Source organism: Phlebotomus papatasi, chromosome 1 (assembly GCF_024763615.1).
Source record: "Phlebotomus papatasi isolate M1 chromosome 1, Ppap_2.1, whole genome shotgun sequence".
Classification (NCBI taxonomy): domain Eukaryota; kingdom Metazoa; phylum Arthropoda; class Insecta; order Diptera; family Psychodidae; genus Phlebotomus; species Phlebotomus papatasi.
The window spans coordinates 718,183-741,476 of NC_077222.1; the positions used below are offsets into that span (position 1 = coordinate 718,183).

The following is a 23,294-nucleotide window of genomic DNA, read 5'->3' on the forward strand; positions in this document are numbered from 1 at the left end:
AATATCCTTTGTCATTTAAGTTTTAGAGATATTTTGAAATTGGGCTAAACCTTCAGTTTAAATCCCGTGTTATTTAAAAGTTCTAATTAAGTTTGATTTAAAATCCCTTAATTAAGAAGTTTTATATATTCTAAGCGAGGGCATGACGTTTCGTATGTTTCCCATTTGTTTCTAGCGTGCCGAAAAAACTTTTGAGTTTATTAGCTGTTTTCTGTCATTGTAGAATAAATTAGCAAATAATACTAATACAAAATAAAAGCCAATTTAATAACGAAAAGGCAACCGAAAACCCCAGATTAGCAACCTACGTAGTTTTGGAGATATCTCGTGAAATCTGTACGAAAACAGGAAAAATTTACACTAAAACTGGTGGCATTTTTCAGAGATAATGTCACCCCCCTGATTCTAAGCTTGAATACTCTAATGAACTAAATCAGGTACCAGATTAGAGGTTTCGCCCACCATCCGAAAACCTTAAACAGTAACAAATTTTATTAGTTTTATTAAGAATTTAATAGATTACTTGCCTTCAATAATCCAGTCCTAAACGAAACTTTACCAAAAAATCTTGCCCTATTGGAAATTAGATAGGTTAAGCTATATATCTAAGTCTCAGATCTGAAGTCCATATTTAAAGGTTTTAAAGCTTATAATTAAGCGCTCATCTAAATACCAGAATATGCATAGGGGAAAGTGGTCTGCCTTAGAATGCGGCAGCCTTTGAACATTTATTTCTTTCTCTTATTTCCCAAAGCAAAAATTCTATTTTGTTAATCGAAGTTAATAGAAAATAATTCAATTCAATTCAATTCAATTTATTTAATTTAATATAGGACACACTGTCCTCTGTACAAAATAGTTAGTTGTACTAATTATAGTTTAGAGAATAGAGTTTTTGCTTTGGAAAATAAGAGAAAAATTGAAATATTCAAAGGTTGACGCATTCAAAGACAAGCCACTTTCCCCTACTTTGCTTAAGAAAAACTTTGGAAGTCTAGAAATTTTAAACCGGTCTATATTGAATAAATTCAAGCTTAATAGGATAAATCTCAGACATCTTCTGATTGGTAGGGGAAAGTGCCCATGCCTGATACCATTGGCAGCTTCGTAATGACTAAATTTTTCCTATGTTCCTCAATAAACGTAACTCTGCAATATATTTTAAAAACTGGACACTTTCCCATAGTTTTTAAAATATGGTTGCGATAAGTCACATATATATCGTGAAACATAGAAAATTTAGTCATTACGAAGCTTCCCATGGTATCAAGCATGGGTACTTTCCCCTAGTATTCTTTCCGACATAGGCTTTCATTGAAAACATTAATTTACATTAGTTCATAAAAGTTTTTAAAAAAAATATTTTAAGACAAAAGTTCATTAATAGTCAGCTTCGCAACTTATTCAGCTTAGTCGCTTAATAAAGTTTGCTTATATCAGGCCAATAAAAGATGCTCCGTGTTCGATTCTTCGGGGAATTCTGCGAATCTCTAACCACTAGGAATCTATGAGAAAATCTCTATGGTGTTTTCGCCCATAAATCAGGGAGTGTCAAATCCGTGAATCAATCAAAAATCCTCGTGATATGGTGAAAATTACAGGCGATGCCATATTTTCGCGCTCTTGTATATTTATATAGAAAATTGTCCGATATGTCGTCTTTTTTTTCCACCTTCGAAAGGAAGAGCAGAAGGCAAAAATCGAATTGAGGAGACAAGGGAGGGATTTAAGCTGAGATTTCATCTCACAGACAGTGGAGCATTAATCCAAAACGAAAATGTGGAACAAGCTATAATTTTCATGATTTATTGGTTGCAGAATATTGCGGATAGTAGATGTGATAAAAGAATAAATAAAACCATGGAGTTCTTCCACCTTAAAGAATCCACTCTTCTCGCTCTTTTGCATTTTTTTTCTGCACCTTCCATGCACTGGGTAATCCTCTATATAAAATTCGGATTTGCAGAAGAGGACAAGTTTGTTTTCGAAAAAGTATGCTCATATAGCTGGGTATAAGTTTAGGTGAGCGCAACATTTTTTTTTAATCCAATTCTCAGCTTACAATAACTCTGATGTAATCTTTGCCTAGTCCGAATAGAACACTGAAATATAGACCACGCCCTCTTTAAGATTTTGTAAAACTTTTCAAATTTTCTGACAATTTTATGATAAGAATAAAGATAAGAATTAGGGTGAATTTAAATCATTTGGGAAATTAAAATAGTGAAAGAAAGAATTAAAAGAAGGAAATTAAAAGAAAGGAACGAAAATTACAAAATGAAGATATTTAAAGCGCTAATACGAAAAGAGATTAAATAACCAAAATTCTAAGCTACTCAATCACAATCTTCAAAAGAATATTGTATTAAATCAATAAATGATTAAAAATAAATAAATTTATATAAATGTAATATAATATTTTTAAATTTAAACCTAGGCTTGGCTTAATTATTGAATTAATATCACTATTACTATTTATTATTACATATAGCTTATACGGGAATTATCGTATTAACCTGTAATTTAGCATTAACAACACGAAAAAAATCAAATTCGTTGAATTTAATTATTTTAAACTAATTTTTGTTCTTTCATACTCCTCGTACGTCCACCGCATCTCAGCGTTGATTTCCACTTCCAGGAACAAATGGTGGAAATGCTCCTTTTCTGGTAGTATATTTTGGATTTCCAATCTATTCTTTGGGGCCTAGTCCAGTCAGATTGAGAGAAAAGGATTACTTATCTAATCTAATCACCTGTTTGGTAATTTTATTAAAACCTACGTTCTTCACGTAAGCACTATAATTTATTTGACCATTATTTAACCCTTTAAGGACGATTGGAACACTGGTGTTCCATAAAGAAAATTATTTTTCCTGACTACCTAGTTATTTTTTCCTTATGTTTGTACGTAATTGCAAAGTAGAAGGTTGAAGGAATCTAGGATATTTTTTGCAAGTCTCTAGCTATTTGCTATACACTAAATTTTTAAGCTCAAAAATGACGAATTTTTAAATTCTCATCTTGAAAATTAATTTTATTTATTTTTTATACTTCCAATTGTTTTTAAGCAAAACCGTTTTGGAAAAAGAAACTACAATACTCAAACATAATATTTTTCATTAGAGTGAAAATTATCATTCATTTATATTGGCAGAAAAATTACTTAACTTTTTAGGCTATTTTTGTCCCTATCGTTCATAGAGGCAAAAAATACACCGAATCAGACTCTGTTGGATTTTCTAAGGCTAGATGACTTTTTACTGATTTTTTCTATCGGTTTCATTTTTATTGTGTATTTTCGATCCGCGAAAACTGTCTCGTCGTTAAAGGGTTAATACTTGAAGAGGGCGTGACCTAAAATAATTTTCACTAGAGCTCACTTAGGATATCCAATGATATCTTTCTGCAAAATATGAGATATGTTTTTCGAAAAACAGTCCTCACCGGAAAAGGTTTCAGAAGCAATGTCAGTTGTGAAAAATTAATCTAAACTTCTTAGAATTTAACCAATCGGTATCGGAATTTTTAATTCGAGGTCTCTGGAAATTGGCCAATTATTGGAATGCCACTTCCTGGACTCTTTTGTTGTCTTACCTCTGAGTTGGTTGTTTTTCCTGGGAGACGGATAAACCTTTGTGAAGAGCATAACATTTATGAATAAAAAAAAACGACAGTGTGGCATCTCTTGAGCGTGTTCTAGAGACACACTGCGCGAGAATGTGATGTATTTATGTATATAGTATTTTATTAAATTATAATTCGTTGTACAGCTCTTGAGTGGAATTTCCATTTTTTTCTATATAATTCCTAGCATACACGTTATCTTCAATTTTGCGCAATAAATCAATTTCTGAAAGTTATATTATAATTATTGCCTATAGGCCGTTATTTTGGTAGATGAAGGGGGCTCTCTACGGGAGGGTTTTCCATGTCCAAAGGATGGGATCATGGGCTGTTGTGAGGGGAAGAAGGCGTCTTTTGACTCTCCAAGAAACAACACCGAACAGAGGAAACATGAGGCCAGAGTCCAGCAATGTGGAACGAGAACGCGACTAAGGCAGAATCGATGGGAAGTGGATGATAAGGGGGATATACCCACCAAGTTTCATTCACCAGAAAAATTATTAAAAAACCCTCAGTTTTTTTTCCTTTTTTTTGGTGTGTTTCTTGTATACCTTCATAGACACTTCTTAGGTGCATTTTCTCTTGATAAATACCCAACATTATCACCTTCGCGAGGTCATACTCAAATTATATCGTAATTATTCTAATGGTAGTGAAAATTCTTGTTTTTTTTCTGGGAGAGATATGTGTGTTCCTTTTTTGGGGCGAAACACACATTTTAATTATTCATTGCCTTGAACGATGATCAGAGAACGAACAAAACACCAACGTCAGCTGTGTCATCATCACGGCAATATGAATAACTAGCGCGACCATAAATCAATTTGGTCTAACATTTTAATTTCTCTCGTAGCGGACAAAATGGTTTTATGATTATGAATTTTCAAGAGCATGCAAACAACGAAAAAAGGGTAGTCGGCCTTTTTTCCACACACACCAAACAGCTCAATTTCAAACCGACCATCCCCTGCAAGAATTTCCTGTTTCAGAAAGGGTGAACAAATGGTTAGAACTTAAGCGATACCGCACCGCATGAATTTCAATTGGGATTCTAAACACAAAATCATAATTTCGATTCTCTGATCAGTGCAACTGGAAAATGAATGGTAACCAAGTTCTTATTAACATAGGCAACTCTAGTTCTAAGCGACACATAAAGAGAACTTAGGCGCAACTGTATCTAATTAAAAATTTTTGTATTCAAATTCTATTTCACAATATCTTATTTCAAATACACTACTAACACTATAAGAAAGGGAAACACAAAAAAAAATTGAGAAGTAGTCAACCCCTTTGGGTAAAATTTAAATCTTGACAAAGAAATCCAAGAGGCTTCCAGTTCTTCCATTTGTTTGAGTCTCACCGGGGTGGTAAAAGTTGCAACTGATGGCCTGTAATTGCCATCATGTATAGAGCTCCTCCCTGAAGGTCCAACATAACCAGTCCTCATTCTCCCAGCAATATTTTTCAATTAGAAGCAAGTCTCATGAAATAATTCGATTATTCTGGTCGGCCGGAGAAAAATGACGAAGGAAATATATAGCGATGATTGCAGATGATTTTTCCAGCAGTCCTGTGAGTTATTGAAGAGATCCTGATGGGGGTCACCCAGAGGTCACCCATCCCAGACCCTAATACCTAAAAATATATTGTATTTCTGTGTTGGATTTTTTATTGGTCAAAGGGAAGAATCTCAAAAGAGAAATAAGCGCGGGTTCTGTGTAAATTAGAAACAGTGGCTTATTCTTGGTACTTGGCTTCTCTTCTTCGCATGAGTTGTCCATGGCGTAACAATAAAACCAGAATCTCGCCTCCAATACGATGACATTTTCAACACCATGCCCAGACTAATTTATGTGAATCACACGTTCATTCTAACAATCAACCCGCCTGTTCTTTTTAAAACTTAAGAGAAACACCTTTCATGTTGCAATTTCGAAGATCCAACTAAATACCATCGTCTCACCAATTAATCACGGAAGTGGTTTCAATTGGTATTTCGTGTAATCTGACGATCATGGTCAATGATTTTAGGGGATCCACTGACGCCAATGCCTATAATAAGGCGGCAATCTCTTTGTTAACCAATTTGGGTCTTGTAGTGCTTCCACAAGTTGTCTCAGTGGCTTTTTTCTTGGTTTAGGACACGTTTTAAAAATATATATCTTAGGATTTAATATCTCAATGGAGTGTCGTCGGAAGGTCCAACAGGAACATTAAAGGATCACCGAAAGCCTGGGAGTCCAACTGTGAGGAAGAGAAAGTTGGATGATTTAATTTGAGGTTGTGATACTTCATGGCGATTTATTGCGGTGCCCAGGATAAAAAAAACTTCAACCCATAAGCAGAGTTGTCTGTTATGTAGATAATTTTATCTAGACTAGATACCTCTTTCGATTTGGTGTTTAAACCGGGAACAGACTGACAAAGCATACTTAAAAACTTTTTTTTTTCAAAATTAAAAAAAAAAAGAATAGTGTGTTACTCTAAAATTAATCTCTGAAACAATCTCTTTTTTTTTTTATTAAAATTACATTTTCTAGTGAACATCAAACTCGAGTAAAAGTTACTCGAATTGAAGTAAAATTAATTCGTTTTTTAAAATACGAATTTTTGAAATCCGAATAACGAATTATGGCTGTTATTTGTACTTTTTTTAAGGTCTAATATTTGGAAGAGTTGTTTCAACTCTTTTCATTAGTAATTCTAACTCTCTCTCTCCTCATATTTATATGAAATAACCTCTTTTTTTTACTAAATATTATATTTTTCGAGAAAAACGAAAAATTGGTAAATTTTCCTATTTAATATTTTTGTTTTTTCTTTAATTAATTATTTTTCTGTTATTTATTAAATTTATTTTTAATTTTCCTTTGCTCATTATGAGCAATATGCAAGGCAATTTGCCATATTGTCAAATATTTTTTTTTATTTCCCCCCTTACCTACCGCCCTAACCAAGGCCATAGGCCTTCAGACCTATTTTTACCATTATCCTATGATGAAAATTCTTTAAAAACTAAAAACATCCATAAAAATAGATACCAAAATCATCAATCTATAAAATTAACATCTGACATGCTGAGGAAAAACAATAAATAACAAAAATGGGAACCTCACACATTAATAGCCGTACTGTTCGAATAAGAAACATCTCGACTGAAGTATATTTTTAAGTTGAAATCTTTTGTAGTGTTCTTACTTTTACATTTAACAATCTTAGTTCAGTTGAGATGAAATTTTATATTAAAAAAGACGAATACAGTAGGGGAAAGTGGCCTGCCTTTGAATGAGACAGCCTTTGAATGCTTCAATTTTTCTTTTATTTCCCAAATCGAAGTTAATAGAAAATAATAATATTAACTATAGTTCACAGAATAGAATTTTTGCTTTAAGAAATAAGAGGAAAATTGAAACATTCAAAGGCAGACCACTTTCCCTACATCGATATCCGAGTACTAATTGAACTCATTCTTATGCTCTAGACACACTTGCGACTTAAACTGAGAGACATCTTAACGCAATTATAATCAAAATAATGATCAGATTTCATTTGCATCACTTTCTGACAAATCTGTCTCTCGGCCTCAGCTGAGAAACGACTTATTTAGTGGGAAACTGATAGCAATTTAGTCTCAGCAATATTTTGATTATAATTATTATTATTTCGACTTTGTTCTTTATGTATCTAGTCTAGATGGTGAAAATGACAAATGTTATCTTATCTAGATTAAACCATTCGTTATCTCTAACAACTCTGTCCCTAAGATTGAGTTGTAGAAAATATCCAAAGTTCGAAGGTCAAGGAGATGAACTCCCTCCGGATGCGTCAGGGGGTGCAATCCTTTCAGGACAGGAAAACACAAAATTCTTTGCCAAAGCTTTCGACGCTTCAACGCGTCTTCCTCAGTGGTCAAATCTGTGATTTGTCTCTGAAATTTTGTCCGCACAGTCTGTCTACTACTCCAAATGAGGATTTACAGGGAAAATTGGGAATCCAAATTGGGAAGGCCTCACATCAATGTCCAATAAGGAGTACCCGCGACGAATTCCCAATTTTCCCTGTAAATCCTCATTTGGAGTAGTAGACAGACTGTGCGGACAAAATTTCAGAGACAAATCACAGATTTGACCACTGAGGAAGACGCGTTGAAGCGTCGAAAGCTTTGGCAAAGAATTTTGTGTTTTCCTGTCCTGAAAGGATTGCACCCCCTGACGCATCCGGAGGGAGTTCATCTCCTTGACCTTCGTATATGAATTGCCGTCAGTAATCTACCGAAAATATCCAAAGTTCCTTCCCCCGAAAGCAGGGTGTAAAGTAGACAATCGATTTTTAATGGTATACCTTTCTCTTCTCTTTTACAGGTAAACACCCCTAACCAAAAAAGGTGAAAATCTCCAAAGACGGTCATAATTGTGGGACAAGACGGTGAGGTACTATATATATAAAGTTTTGAGAGTTTTGTGGGAAAATGGGGAAAAACCTGTTGGTTTCATCTCGAGGGAGCCTTTCCATGTCTAATGGCCATTAAATTAACATTCCAACTACCCAGTAAATTGCAACAAATAATTCAAGTCCGATTGCTCTAAACCCAACACTTTCCGACAAATTTCGCGATTTTCATTAATAAAATAATCGCTCCAGAAGCGAACTTTCACTTTTTTTTCTTCGTCGGCGCCTCGGGAGACTTCTTCCTTTTGGCGCCAAGATTGAACTTTAGTATTTGTGAGTTCAGGGGGTAGCAATCGATAGTAACTTAGGTCTCTTTCACGCCACAAGACGTCTCTCTCATCAAGGAACCATTTAACATTGGAGAGTCCATTTTTGCGCAGGTCATATTTCTTATTCACTCACCATTCCGCACAGCCCGTTGACTGATTTGTTCTGACAGTTGAACTAACACGCAGGGGAGAAGCACTCAAACCACCATCACAGTCCCAAATGCAACCATGGTGCTCTGCCTCTGACTCGTAAGAGAAAGAACTTACGTCGTCCACATATGGCGGATATTTCTATGATGGGCGCCTCAATTGGGGTGGGATCTAAATCTCTCAAATGACGAATCCCTTCCCACTCCTCTGCCTGTCGCTCAGCTGGAGAAAATGTTTTGTGAGTCAGGGCTGTTTCAGGAGATTATTTGTTTTGGGATGAGAACATTTGGTTCTTATATACTTCAATTAATCTTATGTTTTTCTCATGATTTTCTCTACTGTGAAGCCGTATTTTAATTTATTTATTCAGAAGTATCTACAAATTCATTCGCTAGTTATGTCCTCGAGTGGTGAACAGAAAAAAACACTAACTTTCAATAATAAGTAATAAGTTTTCAAATAACTTATATACCTTATTAAAATAAATTGTTTGGATACTTTTAGGAATATTACAAAAAAAGTATATAATACTTTTAAAATTTAAATTAATCTGTTTAAATATTTTTATAAAGTACAGCAAAAAACTTACGTCTAAATGTGTGATTAGTGATCACATTAGGTGCAGAAATATCGCATACATTCAAAATACGAAAGAGCATAAATTTAAAATATATACAGAAACCATTTATCAAATCCAAACCGATTTAAGATGTGTAAGATCTTACACGGATTTTAGGATAGAAACTGAAACTTCTCCTGAATACCAGAAATTCCTAAATTATAATAAATAATTTCAATGATTTTACGAAATATAATAGGGTACCGTGCCAAATTTAAGACATGTTGCGTGTAACCAGCAATATTCATTCGTTTTAATACAAATTTAATTTTTATTTTATTACTTTTTCAGGAATATTGTTTAAAACATAAAGAGTAGTTTAACGTATTTGTTCTAAAACGATCCTTAATATAAATTTAAAGATGAACAAAGATAATACAAGTATGCACTGATTTGTGTTACATATCTAGAACTTTCTCAAACAACAGTTCGTTTGCACAGCCTGCGCCTTTTTGTATCTTACGAATAGCACAATTTCACAAACTAAAAATTATTGAGGTCTTTGTATCTCAAAATTTTAATTCAGGGAGACAGGGAAACATAACAAGTGTCCGAAATTTCTAACTGTCCCGAATCTGGTACAGTTCCCTTATGGCGTCTACACATTGGTAGAAACTTTTTTAAAAAATGCCTTTTTAAAGAAAATTTCCCCTATCCTTGTAGACAGATGCCTCAGAATTTTTTTTAAAAAAAAGGCATTTTTTAAATAAATTTCTACTAGTGTATAGACGCCATTAGATCCATATAATCTACTAAATATGTAATCTAATATACAATACTAAGTGGAAGTTTTCTTTAATCTTGCTTTTTAAAAAATTAGAGAAGTTAGGTCATGTGTCCGAATCGTAAGTCGAAGTCTGCTTTAGATCCTTGACAGACTTCAGACGTAAGCCGAGAGACCGCTTAGTGGAAAATGATGGAAATGTAGTTTAACCATTATTTCGAATATAATTACGCTAAGCCGTCTCTTGGCTAATCCTCAGTTCTGTCAAGGCCCTTAGGGTCTAAATAGACTCAGGTTGATCCTTAAGAATATTTAGTCTGTAAGTTTTTTTCTGTAAAATTACTTTGGCTCATTCGGGATTTTGGCTTTCGGGATTTTAACGTTCGGGATTTTGGCTTTAATGATTTTGGTTTTCGGGATTTTGACCGGCCCCCTGAAAACATATCTGGAAAATCCAGGTTTCCCATGAGTTTCTCGAAAAAGTGCACAAGTGCAAAAAGTTTATGGGTTCCCTGGCCTGATTGGCTCACGTTCCCCGAAATGCGTTACCCCTTATCTATGAATTGGAGTTAGGTAGGCTACGTATGAGAATTGAACCTGGGACCTCCGCGTTGCAAAGCCACTGCTTTTGTGCGATTAGCTCCTGAGACTGCTTCTTACGTGAAAAATATTTTCCACACCACTTCCAGATTAAAAGTATTCTTGGGAAATTCTTAAGACCCGACCCTGGCCCCTTTTAGTTGCGTTTTTTTCATCTTTTCTTCTCCTGTTTGTGTGCCATTTGACAAATCGTTAGGCAAATATTTACCCAGCGAGCAAGACAACGATGAATCACGGTGGATTTCCACTTTCCGCCCAATAATGGCACACAAATAGAAAATATTTCTACTGGAATTTTCTTTTACCCTCCCGAAAAGGCATTTTTATCTAGATCGCAGCTTGGAGGAATTAATTGCCTGAGACATTGCTGGTGTTGCCCAGGAAGTCTGGGGGAAAATTTTGTGGGAAATTTTTGGGTGGTTAGGGGGTCTCATGATGATCTTAGGACATTCTCCTGGAAAGTGAGGATTTTTGATTGAGCCCCTTCTGATGGTCGAATGAAAGACAGGGACGGAGTTCGGTTGTTGGGTTGGAAAAAAGAGAAGAGGGAATCCATGTGAAAACATGAGCTCTCAGCTTTACCACAAGAGACAGCAACAGTGTATTAGAGCTCTGCTCGACGCTTGTAGATGAAGGCTGAGCAATTGTAGCGTTGGTTTGTGCTCGAGAGCCACGGCTTTTCTCAGTGTTTGCATGACATTCGGGAAAATCACACGCGATTCTCTGACGCGCTTTCGCCTAAGCTTTTCCCCGATCCGTTTAACTACGTGGTCAGGATGTCCATGGGATTTTCCTGGGATTATTTGTTGTTTAACGAATTTGCAAAAAGTGACAAAGAGTGCCTGGATTTTTTAGTTGTAAAAAAGAATTTTGCAAAATGATAGATTTTCCTCAGCGTGAAAATAATATTAGATAAAATGTGCCTATCTTTGTCCAATTGATATTGGAATCCTCTTGAAGTATTTTCAGCACAAAAGTGGAGTGATTGTGTCATAATAAATTCTGAATTATTCATTCACGATTTTTTAGTGCATTTTATTGTAAACATTATTCTCCGTTTGCTTCATTCATATTTATTCCATTGAGAGCAACTCTCTGCAATTGTGCTGTGTTGGTGCCACGAAAAATCATCCGTCATTTTTCATTTTTGCGCGGGGAAAGCACACTGTGCGTGTGCTTTAAGAGGTTTTTTTTTTCTTTAAAAAAAAATATTCAAACGAATCATAACCCAGTGAAATCCATCCTCAAAATTGTGCGGGTGAAGTGGACCGCTAAGTGAAAATGCAAATGGAAAATAGTTGAAAAAATATGAAGAAAATGTGTCAAAATGGAGATCAAATGTGATAAGTTTTGAGGTGTCTCTTTAGGAGTCAAATGGGATAGATGTGGCCTCATGGAAATGAAAAGTCTGAGCAAAGTGACACTCTGACACAGTTACAATTCGGATAAGAACATTACAAGCAAGGTAAACCATATGTCAACGGCAACTTAACAGCATAATCTGTCTCTCCCGCCAAAAGCACTCCATTTGTGCCGTCTTGTAGCAACATTTGTTGCTCGCGCAGTTAATTTATTGGCAGCACAGATATTCCAAAGTCTATATATATATAATATTTAAATTGGACGTCACGGTGAGGACGAAAAAAATCACTTGCATATCACGCGAAAATCACCCAACATTCTGTTCTTAGTTTAATGCAAAGGGTGCTTCAACTTTTCATTTGCTCTTGGCAGTGCTATCAACAATTTGAAAACAGTAATATTTTTATTTCTATTTAATTTTTCTTAATGTTGAACAATTTCTGCTTGAGCCTTATGAACGATCCTACAATAAAATTTTTACAAACAACACGCCTTAATTGAAATTATACAAGTTAAGCTATTTATTTAGTTAAACCTCAGATCTAAAGCCTGTATAATTTATAGTACTATACACAGTATTAATGCTCAGGAACTTGGTACAAGAGGCAGTTAAGCAGCAACGTCAGACTTCGTACTAAAGGTTTAGTCCAGTTCTTGGGAGCCTTGCGTTTATAAGCAACAATCAATTGCAGTAATTTTGCAAAACTTAATGAATCAATCGATATTTATGTACAATCCTAATTAAAATGTTCCTTAAAGATTGCGCTTAGGGCTTCGTGTCTCCGTATGTCGGGTTCGAGGTGTTGCATTCTCCGCAACTCCCTTTTTTATTGAGGGAATTTTGGCTACCAGATTTGTGGCTACCACGTACTCCTTAAATCCCGCAACAATTGTTTAGGGACCTATTTGATCCTTGTCCTATTTATTTATCACAGAATTAAATTGAATTGAATTATTAAGAAATCAAAACAGTTAAACTTTATGGATACACCTTATACGGGCTTCAGACCTAAGGCTGAGCCATCTGGCTTAACTCCTCTAATTCCTTATCAGGCACGATTTTTTAGGAAATTGTTGTTTCGAATTGGATATTAAGGGCAAATGTTCCAATAAATTTTGAAAAATCAATAAAATTGCTTGTTATTTAGATTTTTGAGACCGTCAGGAACTGGGTTAATGTGAATATAGTATGTGTCAAATTATAAATAAAGTTAAAAGTTTTTCCAACTTATCAAAGAACTTCTTGAGATTTTCATAAAAATTGTACTTGACGATTTTTTATTATTTATGAATAACACCGATATAATTGTATTTTGGTAGTATTTCAGTTTAATAAATTTTATAGCAAATAAACATTAATATCTTTAGTACACACAAATTGATTTAACTTTTACACAAATTGATTTTCGAAACTAGTCTGTAAAAATAATGTTATCTCCTTACTTTTTTTTAAAGTTTGTTATGAAAAGTTTAACTTCAAATATTTTTTAACAAGCTTTTACAGTTTAATATGTACAATCGTTTATATGAAGTTCTTTGAGGTGCAAAAGCTAGTTCCTAGATTTAATAAATTTTACGTAAAGTGAAAATATTTATTACAATGATTTTTAGCAAAGATCATTAAATTGCTTCCGATAATTTTAGAAAAAATTGAAACACCCTCTTTGAGGCTTTCGCATAGACTTCCACATAAATTACCCTTCTTGCAATCGGAAGGAGTCGCCGGTAAGGAAAAAATCCACCGTATTTGAACAATGTCTCCCTTGAGAGATGAAATTACAAATTGAAACCTTGTTATCCGAGATGTAAGTGCCGAGACTTTATTTGTCCCGGTTGAGGCACTAATAAATAAGAGAAGTTGCACAAAAGAAAGCCAGAGGTATAACTTTCGTTTTTGGGGTGTCCCCGTGCATAATCAACTCCCAACATCGCAAATAAATCATATTACAGAAAAGAACATAATATCAACAACAAAAAAAAAGAAAGCACGTGGGAAAGAGGATGCGGTTTCTGAGGTATCTTATTTGATGCTGAGTTTCTTATGAGGACCGTAACTGAAAAGAAGCCCTTTTCTTGGCCAAGGTTTCCCCAAAAAATCCAATTATCGATTTATATCCCTGGTAGCACACGCGATAATTTATGTCGCCAGGTTGTGTGTCACTTTTCCCTTCCTGGAAATTTTATTCAAATTTTTAACCCACTTATTGGCCACTTTGGTATTCTTCGTCGTCACTGAATGTCATGCGAAATGCAAGAACCTGTTTTTCTTATGCCATTTCTTGCCGTCGCGACTTTAGTCGCCTTATGCAACATCGCCACGTGTTGGCCAGAGAGGACTCCCCTTTCGTGAAATGAATGAATTCCTCAAGAGAAATTCTCTGTGGGTAGATAAGAATGATTATTTGTTGCATTAGTTTAACTCTTTTTCAAAAATCATATACAGGAATTTTGGGTACAGATTGAGAGAGCTTTCAAAGCTTTTATTCATAGTAAATACCTATACGAAAATAAAAAGTTTTTCACGTTATTTTTTTAAAGAGCTTTTTATCTAGAAGAAAGAATAATTTTGTTAAAAATCATCATGTTGGAGAACATTAAGCAAATTGCATTTTTCAAAACGTTTCATTGAGAAAAGCAAGGGAAAGTGCTCATGCTTTGTACGGACCCAAGCTTTATAATGACTAAATTTTTTCTATGTTTTTCAATATATGTGATTCATCGCACCTATATTTTAAAAACTAGGGGAAAGTATCTTATTTTTAAAATATATTGCGGAGTCTCATTTATTCAGAAACATAGGAAAAATTTAGTCATTATGAAGCTTAGGACTGTGCAAAGCGTGGATACTTTCCCCTTTAATGAATGGAGATGAATTTTAATGTACAATATCTCCAGCATTTCGAAAATTATCAATTTTTAAGTTTTACAGTATTGAAAATTTTAAACATTTTGAAATACAAAAAAAAAGAAATATTGATACGTTGAATACTTAATCTTTTAAGACGAATTTCTGTACATGAAATATTTATTGCAATTCAATTTTAAAAATAAATTTTAAGATTGTTTCAAAATTCATAGTCCTTTTTTATTTGTAACAAGAGTTTTCGTCTTCAAATATGCGTAAATTCTAGTACAATTAATTAACAAATACAAATGGTAACCATAATTAGTAGTACTAAAAATATATTTTTGCTTTAACAATTAATTAATGAAATTATTTTTTGAAAGAAAGAAACAATAAAAGATTAAATTCTGTCGATAAAACTTTAAATATGGTCAGAAAAATATTAAATTTTTGTGATTGAACGACTTAAACCTTCACAATAATGAATCTAATTAATTAAATAATATAATTAACATATAAGTTAGGTTACAGGTGCAACTAAATTCATTTTACTTCTTTATCAAAACTTTCATAAAACTTTTACTTCTTTAAAAGTCCAAAATTGAAGACTTATCAAATTTATTTTTTTACTGCTCATCCTTACAATGCCAAAACAAAGACATTCTCCACATTCTCAATGTAAAATTTCGCGACCATTTTAAATATTGTTCCTTATAAGGAATTACAAAATTTAGAATAATAAATAAATGATAAATTATAAAATATATTTGATCAGTAAAAAATTAAATTTGTTCAACAAAATATTATAAATTATATTTTGATGAGTTAAAGAAATCTAAATATTTGCTAAAATGGGTCTAATTTATTTATAAATTTAGCTTCTAAGATCATTACAAGGACAATTAGCATTTCTTTATTTTCTCTTTGTCAAAACTTGCATATTATTTTCATTGTTTCGAAAGTTTTAGCCCGAGTATTGTCAAAATTTGTTTTTTTGCTGAATAAATTTATTTTTTTGCCACTTTCAGTGCCAAAATTCACCAGTGAAAAAATCTATCACATTTTGGTACAAGAAAAAGCTACTCTCTATGATATCTGGAAGCAAGTTTTTGCACTTAATTCCATTTTCTCAGTGATGAGACCGCTCCTTATTTTTTTTTAATTCATTGAAACCTTGATCCATCTTCTAACTAAAGCCTATGCCATTTACATTGATTTACATTTTTTTCTTTATACCTTCAGTAGCTTGTGTGGCAAAAGCAATTAATAATAAAGTAATGCAAGTGTAAAAAATTCATTTCGACAGTGTAACATCTCTACAATTTCTAAGAATCACCTTGTTTTTTGCAAATGCGGTTGCATAAATGATGCTTCTTCTTTTACAAGAAAGAACTTGTAATGATCAAAATGATGGATTTCTCTCAATGTTCACAGATGAATTCTTAAGATCACGAAGGGTTATCTCTTGAGTGTTTTCATGCCTGAGGAAAATTTATCATTGCAACTAGTAAATTTCCAAGTGAAAATGAGCTCTTAACCTTCGAAGAAAGCCATATATAAGATCTCAAAAGTTAAGGCTCTGAGGCTAAACATAATAGAAATCTCTCAAAATGACTTTTTTTCATCTCTCTGTAGCTTCTGGTTTTTGGGATGGGAAAAATCAGGCTGTCGGTGAATTTTTTTTGATGCATCCCAAGCAACCAAGAAATTCTCCAACAATTAAGACATCATCAAGATATGGCTTGGAAGATGCATGTGAATCATTGAGATTAATTCAATTCTTTACCCATTTGGACGCTCTGGTAAATTTCTCTCCTTCTGGTCACTGTTTTCCAGACACCGCCACATCTTTTATTGCTCGAACTTTAAGGAGAGAGTGATATATAATTCCTCTATTTTTTTATAAATTGAAATTTACATTATATTGACTTCTCGTAGGTTATATCAAGATATCAAGATTCCATCAAAAAGACACTTTTTTTGTTAATACTTACAGTGTGTCTACACACTAGGAGCTATTTTAAAAAATACTTCTTTAAAGGAAATTTCGCTTATCATTGCAGATAGAAACGTCAAAATTTTTTTTAAGAAAGGCAATTTTTGGCGAAAATTACTTCTGGCGTGTACACGCCATAAAGGTCTATAGAGATTAAACAGTAAGAAGTAATGAATTAGAGTTTTAGGGGACCCCCTCCATATAGGACATCTATAGATCCATGTTTTGTAATATCGCATGGAATAGGCCATAACAATGTTTTTTCATATTTCGACTAAAAATTTGGAGACTATGCAGACAGACATTTCATTTATATAATAAGGGAGAGCCGGGATATTTGAGACACTTTCTTATGTTTTGATTTTAAGACATTATTTCTAAAAGTCAGAAAATGATCGTGAAACTTTGTATTGCGCTTAGTATACTCATTAGTATAGGTTTTATTGAAATAGGGTGGAGTCATTACTTATGGACTTTATAGACTTCTGAACAGCGTGCAAAAAACTTGATTCTTACGTAAAACAGATTCCGAAAAGTCATAAAATTATTAGTTTATGATGTGATTACCAATTTTGTGATTTTTCGAAATTTGTTTTAGATAAGAACTTAAGATTTTTGCAAGCTGTCCATAAGTTTATAACGTCCATAAGTGATGACTCCATTCTAACTGGATTAGTATTTCTACCATACATTTCTTTAAAATCAGAATATAAATGTCATTCAATCATTAAATGTTGAAACACCTCAAAAGAGCTGAACCAGCTGAACTGATCGCGACACATTTATTTTCATTTCAAAGGCCAAGGAACTACAAACAGATTTAGGGTAAGTGTGCCTAATTCCGGCCAGCTTGCAATTTCGGCCACCTTTTTTGTTCCTCGAATTTCCATGCACTTTTAGATTTTACGTACTCTAAAGATTATACAATGCAAAAGAATAACAAAAAATGTAGCTTCGACAAACGAGATGACGTGAAAAAGATATTGGAAGAATTCCTGAAGGGCAAGGAACTATGAGAATGAAGGTGGCCGAAATATGCCACCAATGCTATGTCTACATTTTTATTCATTTTAAAATGTATTGAGAATGATTTTAGAGAAAATAAAAATGATAAACTGTCTGCAAGGTTCCAAGCAATAGTCTTTCAGAAGAAAGAATAAAAAAAATCAATTTAAATTTAAAATATTACATTTCAAACTTGAGACTTTGACGCTTGCATGCAACTATGCCGAAATTTGGCACACTTACCCTAGTATAAATTTAGGCAGCATTTTTTTCAAATCGGTTGTAAATTGGTAAATATTAAAATAAAATCAAAATAATAAGAATGGTTAACATTCCAACCATGAATGTTGTAACAAAATCGAGAGTTCGAGCATTCTGCAAAGCTGGAACACATCATTACCCTTTTTGCCTCAATCACTTACTAACAGCTTTTGGTGTTTGTCTCGAAATGCGGGCATCTTCACTTGAAGTCACTCTGAGGGCTTTGATGGGAAGATGGTTCGGATGGGAGGCACAATTTTCAGCCAAAGCAACTCCTCAACTATTTTTCCCACCCATTGTAATGTCAAATCACTCGAATTTTCTTTTATCTCTCACACCTCCAAGACATTGCAATTAAATTTTCCTCAAGACCACAATATCTGCTGGTGATTCGGGATATAAGGGGGGAAAAAGCAGAGCTAAAGCTAAAGCTAAAGAGATGGCCAACAATCGTGCCATCGAAGGTATATTAGTAGTTCATAATACTGTGCAGAATTAATAAGTACATTGGGAGAATGGAAGGCAACAAATCATCTAATTTGCATTTTAATTGCAATAATTTCATTTAACACCATTTTATCGCAAAAAGTGCATAATTGAATAATAAAATACTATTCGTCGTCGTGTGTACACCATTAAATTCTTTGACTTTTTGTGTTTTTTTTTGTACGTACCACACACTATTCTTGTTTATTATTTTCATATTCATTTCTCGTACTATTTTGTCTTTCTCATCCTCTATCCCCTCTTCAACCCGAATAGTTCTTTCTTGGCACTGTGAAAATTGTCTTACATGTTTCACGTTGTTATTATCTCACCGGCAGCAAATTACTCGCCCTATGATATTCTCATAAAGAAGCGACGAGAAATCCGCGTTACATTCATTCCTTCAAATGAGCAGAGAATTCTCTCTTTGAACTTCTCAATGACTCGATTGTAGAGTGAATCTTACTGAGGGGCGACTAAATGGCAAATTAATGATGTAAATGGGATAATTATTAACAAGATTTTATCTAAAGGATAAATTTTACTGAGAAGAGGGTGTTTAGTTTTGTGGACAGACTCACATTGATCGTCAAATTTTTACCGTCACTCTTTACCGTCTAATAATTGTTCTAAAAATTTACACATTTTATGTCTTAGATTTTTTACAATGCAAAATATTAGGCGAAAATAACTTGAAAAAATAGGAGAAATGAGAGGAAAAACGGTAGACGAAAAAAAACTACGCGTAGTCGAGACACAAACTTCGCTGTCTTGTCACATTTTTTTTAATTTTTAATTTATTTTCATAACACCTCCAGAATATGTTGATATAAGTTGATAATTAAGAATGTAAGGATTGCAAAGAATGAAGAAATTAAAATAAAACTATTACAGTCCTGACGGCAATGGCGTTAATCGTAAGAATTTAACAATTGATGTGTTTTTTCCTTAAAATTATACCTATATATATAACTTAGTTCTTTTAAATTTATTTTTGCTGCTTTATTTAATTGATAGCCTTATAAACAACCTGAAAAATATTCAAAAGATGGGAGAGGAAGCTCTTTGGTAAAGTTTTCACAGTTAGCCGAGACATACACCATATATCTACCCTCAAGTGCCTTAAGTTCTCCATGGTGAAATATTCCAATCTTGAGTGGAAAAATTATTAAAAGAAAATTTTAATTTCTAATGAAAATATTCAGGCAATGCACAAGTGTATTAGTAAAATATATCTCTGAAATTTTTATAAGAATAATAAGGGAAGTGTACCACGGATCGGAATGTTAGTAGACATGCTCCATATTTAGCTGAAAATATGAGCCCCAAAACACTATTTGGTAGTTTTTCGTATTCCAATTGATACATTAGTGATCCATTTAACTATTTCCATGTATTTAAACTTTTTCTATAAACGGAAATTAATAATATATAGGTTTAAATGTAAAGATGCAGTGTATTTTGCTGATCGGAATGGACTTAATCAGATGTTCCACGGATCGGAAGGGGGTGAGCCACGGATCGGCAGACTTTTTGATGAGGATTCATCTGCTTTTTTGGCATCCAAATCACTCTACAAGGCTTTTTGAAGCTTTTTCGTTTCTCTTACACCGTGTACTTATAAGACTTGAAGAGTCTTCTAAGAGGAAAAACACTTATGGGGCCAAGATTTTTACACCGGCCGAACTGTGTGGCCCACCTCACAGCGCCATGATTACACACTGACTGACATCAGAGGCGATCACTGACGTATATCGATCGATTCAACATGAAGTGTTGAATCGATTACTCGATTGGAATTTAAAATTGAATTTCAAACTTCTGTTTCTAACCGCTATAATTGTGAGGCAGATACCACGCAGAACACCACTTGGCATTGGGGAGAGGTGCATAAGCACCAAAATATTGGGGATAACTAAAGTTGTATTTCTGCGTCTTACATACTGTATATTCTCACACAAAAAAACTACTAAAATTGTAGAATTCAATGAAACTCTCACTATAGTAAAGTGTTCTTTCACTTCTTTGTTCTCCTAGGAACAGATGGAACAAAACATACTTGTTTACAAAAAATAATTTATTTTTAATATTTCTTGTCGAGACAAATAAAAAAGTGCATTTATTGTGAAACTAGAATCACTGATAATTTTTTTAAGTATAATTTTTTTAAAAGTAACACAGATTTGTAAATCATTTTAATCAGTCATAATTCCTTATATTCTGTCAGGCAAATTCTCGTGAAACATTATAAGAACGTGATGAATGGCGGATTTCTGGTTAAGACTCTGATATAGAGATTCAATAAATGAAGTAAATAATAACAATTTTGTTAGAAACTCGACGAGAAAATTGATTCTATAGATTAAGAACCAACATAATGCATTTAGCTAAAATTCATTGCTAAAATGCAGCGAATAATTTACAAAAATACATTTTATTTTGGGTTCCGATTCGCGAGACAACCTTCCGATCCGAGGTACACTGACGATCGCTGGTACATTTCCCATATAGCACTTTTTTAGGACTTGTACAAAAAAAATAGTAATTATACGTTCTCCTAATTTGCAGTGATAGAATAAATAAATAAGTATAGCAAAAAAAAAATTTTAATTTATAATTTAATTAAATCAATAATAACGAATACTGATTTAATATCCAAAAGAATACATTTCGATTAAAATTCAATTTACGAAAGTAATTTGCGTATATTTGTCTCATGTTTTGCACTCTTCTTCTTGTTTTAAACATCAGAATAAATTTAATTTACTTCAATTTTAAGTATGATAGAGTTGGATATTGATTGCATACTGTAAAAATTGCTTTCATTGAGCAGCATATTTTTAAAATTCCTTGTATTATATTTTGAAAAATTCTCAGAGTGTTGGGAAACAAAACCAAACCTTTTAAATTTAAAAAAAAAAAGTTAAAACGTGAAGCATAAATTTCTATTCTTTTAAGTTTTGCATTGATGCGCCCTTTTTTGCTTCATCTGGAGCACCGGAGGAGAAAAATATGCTGAATATTAACCTCTTAAGTACATCATCTCAAATTCTATATAATTTTTTCGGGATTGGAGGGCTTTTCCCCCGCAAGACGACCAGCACAAAAAAAATTGTATGGTGTGAAACCAGATGCGCACCGGATGAATATTATCCAATTTGTTCTGATGCACTTGTAATTCATATAATTGTCTTATTAAATGTGCATTTATACCGCATGAACACGAACCACAGCAACAAACAAATGCAATTCAACATTGTTGCTTCTGCACAAACCTTCCGTCGCCTTTTTGGCCGCTATTTGCACGAAACACCGTCGCATTTAATTGCACGATTTTATTATTAACAAATTTTGTCAATTCAATTAATCACTGGACATTGGAAAGCACCTGGGGAGAGGTCTTTTATTCTCTGGGATTTTTTTTTATTTGGCTACTGTCTAGGTTGCTTTTTTTTGTTGGCAGGAAAAATTCTGTGGAAAAAAGCACGAAATTTCCTCAACAACTCGGACAATGGCCATAAATCTGTCACTCTCTCGTGATGCCTTTTTTCTCCCCGAAATTTTATTTTATTTTATTGTGTCACGGAAAACAGTCAAATCGGAAGTAGTGAAAGATACAATTTTTTTTTGTTTTTGTTTTGTGGCATTTCAGCTTTGTTTTCAATTTATCCTGCAATTTTTTTTCCGAGGAAAGCACCTTCTCCCACAAGCTTCCGCTTTGGACGATCACGAGAAAATTTATCATTGCACAATTTTGTTAGTTCCATCGAGGAGCCCAAAGCAAATTTATTTACTTTAAAAGTCTCAGCTAAAATGGTCAACTTGCTTGAGAGAATATTAGCCGTTTGGGAACAGTAATTCGAACGAAAAACTATAAATATCAATTAACATTTAAAATTTATAAAATATTTATGTTACTTTTTTTAAACTATATTTATATTGAATAATATCCTAATTGTATACTAAAGAAATAAGTCTACTTATTACACTGTAGGTACGATAAATTTCTCAAATGAGTTTCCCTTGCAAAGGGCGAGGAATTCGAGGTATTTCTCTTTGTATTTTTGGGTGAAAGTTACTCAAGATTCACGTGACCATGGTTTGAGTTCTTTGACCAGCCTAAAAAAAAATAAATGTCTCATTTTTACGGTGTCTTTTGAGACGTGAACTCACGAGGCGCAAAATAGAAAGTTTTCTTAGTGCGTTGCAGCATTTTGACTATTTCGCCATACATTTTCTAGGAGACCACACACAATTGTCTAATAAATTTTTTTTTCGAGGGGAGCCAAAGAAGCCAAATTTGTGGAGAAACCTCGTGTGGAACTTCCTAAATAAATTAGTTTATTTTCTACTGTAGTGAACACTCATGAGAACAAACACACACTTAATAAATTCACTGGTTCCTCCCGAATATGATTCAGTTCTTTTTTTTTTCTTTTTATTTTATTCTATCTCTGCACACGAAGGTGTTTTACATAAATAACGGACAACCAAATTTATGGCATGGTTCCCTCTTGAACGGTCTTTTTATATTCCTGGTCTGAAAAATCAAACAGAGAGAAGGAAAAATTGTGTATAGAAATAAATATATTCCTCGGAGTTTAGTATTTTTTGTTAATTTTTTTGTCGTTTTTTTTTTTAATTCAAAATACGCGAGAGAAGATATTTTTTTTCTAATTCTTAGTTTTTGGTGTGCTAATTCCAATCGAGAGACGGATTCTAATAGAATGAAAACCTCTCACCCAGAAATAAAGGGGTGGCGAAGCATCATAGCTTTGCGGGATGCTCGAACTCCTTGCTCCACTACTTATGTCTTTTACTGTAAACACGATTTTAAGTATTTTACAAAGTTTTAAAATAATTAGATTTATCGATTGGTTATTGGTTCATAAACAAAT

General features: G+C 33.4%; 1 protein-coding gene across 8 annotated transcripts in view; it reads left to right on the forward strand.

Annotated features, from left to right (window-relative positions):
• The window catches only part of LOC129799830 (homeotic protein antennapedia), a 226,957-nt gene that overhangs the window by 148,743 nt on the left and 54,920 nt on the right, over positions 1-23,294 (forward strand). For 2 of the 8 annotated variants that reach the window (XM_055844066.1, XM_055844069.1), the window contains exon 1: positions 11,126-11,906. The exons of the other annotated variants lie outside the window; for them this stretch is intronic. The gene's annotated coding sequence lies outside the window, so the exon portion shown is untranslated. Of the gene's footprint in view, positions 1-11,125; positions 11,907-23,294 lie in introns of those variants that run through there. 8 annotated transcript variants of the gene reach the window in all.